At 40.8% G+C, this 5564-nt stretch overlaps 1 pseudogene; it reads left to right on the top strand.

Moving 5' to 3' along the window:
- Gm4817 (predicted gene 4817) lies at positions 901–3429 on the top strand (annotated as a pseudogene).

Raw genomic sequence — 5564 nt, 5'->3', positions numbered from 1 at the left:
TTCCAACTCAATTCTTCAATGAATTAGAAAGAGCAATCTGCAAATTCATCTGGAATAACAAAAAAACTAGGATAGCAAAAACTCTTCTCAAGGATAAAAGTAACTCTGGTAGAATCACCATGCCTGACCTAGTTTTACTACAGAACAATTTTGATAAAAACTGCATGGTACTGGTATAGTGACAGACAAGTAGACCAATGGAATAGAATTGAAGACCCAGAAATGAACCCACACACTTATGGTCACTTGATCTTCGACAAGGGAGCTAAAACCATCCAGTGGAAGAAAGACAGCATTTTCAACAAATGGTGCTGGCACAATTGGTTGTTATCATGTAGAAGAATGCGAATTGATCCATTCCTATCTCCTTGTACTAAGGTAAAAACTAAATGGATCAAGGAACTTCACATAAAACCAGAGACACTGAAACTTATAGAGGAGAAAGTGGGGAAAAGCCTCGAAGATATGGATATAGGGGAAAATTCCTGAATAGAACAGCAATGGCTTGTGCTGTAAGATCGAGGATTGACAAATGGGACCTCATGAAACTACAAAGCTTCTGCAAGGCAAAAGACACTGTCAATAAGACAAAAAGGCCACCAACAGATTGGGAAAGGATCTTTACCTATCTTAAATCAGATAGGGGACTAATATCCAATATATATAGAGAACTCAAGAGGGTGGACTCTAGAAAATCAAATAACCCCATTAAAAAATGGGGCTCAGAGCTAAACAAGGAATTCTCACCTGAGGAATACCGAATGGCTGAGAAGCACCTGAAAAAAATGTTCAACATCCTTAATCATCAGGGAGGATGTGGAGAAAGAGGAACACTCCTCCATTGTTATTCTTCAGTAATTTCAGTAAACATGAAAAAAATTTAAAAAAGCAAAACAGAAGAGTCCTGAGGTGAGGTAGAACTCTTAAGCAGGTAGAACATTATGGCAGACATGCATAATCTTGTAGAAAGATTGGAGAGGGCAGTGGGCTCCCTGGAGGCAGTGTCATGTACCTCTGACATGCACTGTGGGTAAGGAGACAGTCTGTCAAGAGGAGCAGTTCCATATGTGCAAGCATTTGACTTGCTGCTTGCCAAGTCCATGGCAGAATACATGAAGGTGAGTAAGGAGGTTGGGGGAGACATGCAGAAACGTGTGGAGAAGGTCCACATAAGCCTGAATTTGAAGCGAGCTTTCCTGATTACGGCTTCTCAGTGGCAGCAGCCAGCCAGTAGTAAACTTTCTGATTTGTTGATAACTTTCTCAGAGCTGATCCAAGAAGTTGTACCTTCTGGGAGAAGAGCCGAGACAGCAAAATTTTCAATCATGTATCAGCTGTCAGTGAAAGCATCCAGACCCTGGGCTGGGTGGCTCTGGCTGAGAAACCTGGGCCTGTTATGAAAGAGATGAATGGTGTGGCCATGTTTTAAATGAACCAAGTCCTCATGGGATACAGAGATCTGGATAAGAAGCCTGTGGACTAGGACAGAGCTTACTTGAATATATTGACAGAACTGCAGGCTTACATTAACTAGTTCCATACCAATGGCCTGCCCTAGGGCAAGATGGAGCCAATGGCAAAAGAACCGAGTGGATGGCCATATGGACCTTCTGTGGGATCAAGCCCACTTCCTCTCCTACTAGGCTTGCCTCTTTCCCCAGTCCCTACCTGTTCTGGCTCTGAGGACTCCACTTCATGCTCAGCACTGTTTGCACAGATTAATTAAAGAGAGAACATCACACACGCCCTGAATCATGTATCTGATGTCATGACAAGAATCCTGCCCTGAAACCTCAGAGTGGTCCAATTCGGAGTGGTCCCAAACTGTTCTCTGCACCTAAATTCCAAACTAGCTCCTCCCCCAAGCCAGCCACAAAGAAAGAGGCAACTCTTCTGGAACTTGAAGGCAAGAAATGGAGAATGGAAAAGCAGGAGAACATTTCCAACCTGGTGATTGATGACTCTGAGCTGAAGCAGGTGGCTTATGTATAAAAGTATGTCAAAATGACATTGCAAATCAAGGGCAAAATTAACTCCATTACAGTAGATAAGTGTAGGAAGCTTGGCCTGGTGTTTGATGATGTAGTGGGCATTGTGGCAATAATCAATAGTAGGGATGTCAAAGTTCAGGTGATGGGAAAAGTGCCAACTATTTCCATTAACAAAACAGATGGCTGCCATGCTAACCTGAACAAGAACTCCCTGGACTATGGGGGAGTCAGTGCCAAATCTGAGATGAGCATTCTCATTCCCACAGAAGGTAGTGATTTTAATGAGTTCCCAGGCACCAAGCAGTTCAAGACCCTGTGGAACGGGCAAAAGTTGGTCACCACAGAGACAGAAATCACTGGATGAGTGAATGTGTGGGTTCTGTGTCCTCTCCCTTCCCACCAAGGAATACATCTATATCAAGACTGTTATTTTCTAGATTTCTTCTACTTTTCTGCTCTTAAGATGCTTCTCTACTCTGAGAAGCCGAGCTCTTGCCTTCAGCTAATAGACCTCAGGCTGAGACGGGTAGGACAGCAGGTCAGTGGATCTTCACTGGAAGGTGCAGGGCTGTGCATCATCAGTGCAGCTTCAGAGCAGTCTGAGCTTATGGAGCTGCAGACCCAGAGTGAGGCTGGGAAGCTTCAGTTTTGGGGCTCATTTCACCAACCAACAGTATTTGGGTTCAAAATGTCCTGGAAACAAACATCAGAACACATACTAATCTTCTAACAGTGAGTATTAGGGTACAAGGAGTCTGTGATTCCATTAGGTTCTGACCAACCAAGCTTTTCAGTGTTAACAAGCGAGGCCAGGGTTGCATGGGGCCAAAAGCTAAGGATTGCCACCCAACATTCCAGGCAGACTTGTTTCCTAAGAGCATCTTTCTGCATTCCATCCTTGATCAACACCAACCATACATAGCAGTACAATAGCAATACACTTTTTTGAGGGGGGAAAAGGTCTTAAACGTCCCCCCTGGGGGTGAGTGCTCTGATTTCCATGGGGAACAACTCAAAAAAAAAAAAAACCCACGGGAAAAAGCAACAAAGCATTCTAAAGAATCTAGTATTTCTTCCAGATAACTGTCATCACCTCCACTCATCCTCCGGCTTGTCATACTCAGCTGCTTAGGGGCTCCTTGCAGGAACCTGAATAGGACTATGACCTTGACTGCAGGCTGTTGAGGTCTTGACTTATATCAGAATCTTGGACAGCATTACTATTGCAAATCCTAGTTCTCTCTCTAGGACACACTGGTCAAAATATGCAACTTATTTATTTATTTATTTATTTATTTATTTATTTATTTATTTATTTATTGGTGAGAGGAGGGGTAGAGTGATTGTCCTGTGACTTCTTCCCATTACCAGAGTCCTGAGGAAATAAACCTTTATGTGCTTAAAGTTATAAAGAAGATAGAATAAAGTTAATACCAAAGAAAAAAATAGAAAAAAATGTTTTTAGAATATTTAGGGTCCTATGATTTGATCACAGAGTGCTGTTTTATTTCTTTAATTTTTGAAATGCTTCTATTTTTACACATTGAATGTTTTTGTAATTGCCTAAAGGAGAAAATGTAGTCTTATGTCTTGTAAAACTAAGAGTTTACTAGTAGCAGAAATTGTTTTCAAGTGGAGAGAAATACAGTGGTCTGGAAACAGACAGATGTTATTGGTCCCACCTAAAGGTGATGCATTTGATGTACAAATGCATTTGTTACTGTATAAGCAATTAAATGAAAACAATCAACAAAATAAATAAATAAATAAATAAATAAATAAATAAATAAATTCTGTAAGAGTTTGACAGACATTGTCATGTAAAGTGAAGAGGCAAGCTCCTTGGGTATCACACTGCACTTTTTTTTTTTGGGGGGGGGGTTCACACCACACTGTCTTCCTTGAGTTTCTGTCATAGTGTGTAACCTTGCTGTTCTCAGTATAAAAAAAAGTCTGCTTTAATTAGGGTAAAGGATTAATGTCCGAATCTCATTTTTGTCTGCAGAATGAGACTTTTACAGTTTTTCATCTAATCTTTCTTGCCTTTATTTATGGCCTCCCCATTATTATGTTGGCTCTGGCTTCCAGTTTTATGTCCCACACTTGCTGTGTTTTGCCTTGTTCCTAGACTCTAAGAAATTTGATCAAAATTTTCTCATAAATTGTCATTTTTAGACATTTTTGCACCATTTTACTTTTAACCCTTTACTTTCTCAATTTAACTATTTTTTATTTTCTTTATTTACATTTCAAATATCATCCTCTTTCTAGTTTCCCCTCTGAAAATCCCCTATCCTCTCTCCCCTCCCCCTGCTTCCCAACCCACCCACTTCCACTTCCTGACCCAGGCATTCCCCTATACTGGGGCAAAGAACCTTCATAGGACTTAGGGCCTCTCTTCTCATTGATGACCAACTAGGTCATTCTCTGCTACATATGGAGCTAAAGCCACAAGACCCTGTGTTTTCTTTGATTGGTGGTTTAGTCCCAGGGAGCTCTCAGGTTACTGGTTAGTTCATATTGTTGTTCCTCGTAGGGGGTTGCAAACCCCTTCAGCTCCTTGGGTACTTTCTCTAGCTCCTTGGCTGGGAATCCTGTGCACCATCTAATAGATGACTGTGAGAATCCACTTCTGTATTTTTCAGGCACTGGCAGAGCCTCTCAGGAGACAGCTATATCAGGCTCCTATCAGCAAGCTCTTGTTGGCATCTGCAGTAGTGTCTGGGTTTCATGGTTGTTTACAGGATGGATCCCCAGGTGGGGCAGTTTCTGGATGGTCATTCCTTCAGCCTCCTTTCCACACTTTGTCTCTGTAGCTCCTTCCATGGGTATTTTGCCCCCCCCCCCTTCTAAGAAGGATCCAAGTATCCACACTTTGGTCTTCTTTCTTCTTGAGTTTCATATGTTTTGCAATCAATTTAACTAATTTTATTGAATCAGTTTTTATAGAAGTAAACATAGAATTCTGTATGTGATTAAACAATTGTTGTGAATTGAGATTCATTAGAGACAACCTTGGAAGAGGTATGGTATACAGGAGTATTCTTAGCAATCAATATTGCTGAAGAGACATGATACTCATGCTTGACCCTCAGCCTTGATCATTCTCTGTCATTGCAAATGTGTCATGATGTATCTGAGAGACTTGAGGGATGGACGGAAAGAGGAAGAAAGGAAGAGGAGAAGAGGGAGAGAGATACAGAGAAGGAGATGGAGAGACAGAGAGACAGAGAGAATAAGCTAGTCATGTACCTTGTGAAATCTGCATCCACATTAGTTTAGGATGAAACAACTGAGAAGGGAAACACAATTGCTGAGTTTTATTCCTGTGGATGAGTATTTATTTATTTGTGAAAGTTGTAATTTAGTAGCTAAAACTGTAATGGTACATATCAGGACCTCAGCAAGACAAAGACAAATTTAGTACTAACTATTGGATGCTCAGATATTACAGTAATGGTGTTTTCATATATGGATACTGGAAACTGGATATATATATATATATATATATATACATATATATATATATATATATATACTTTTGGAAGAGAAGGGGCAGATAAGTAGATGGGT

Source organism: Mus musculus, chromosome 14 (assembly GCF_000001635.26).
Source record: "Mus musculus strain C57BL/6J chromosome 14, GRCm38.p6 C57BL/6J".
In the NCBI taxonomy this organism is placed as follows: Eukaryota; Metazoa; Chordata; class Mammalia; order Rodentia; family Muridae; genus Mus; species Mus musculus.
Note: the sequence above shows the minus strand (reverse complement) of the source record. Positions and strands in the feature narration are given on the sequence as shown.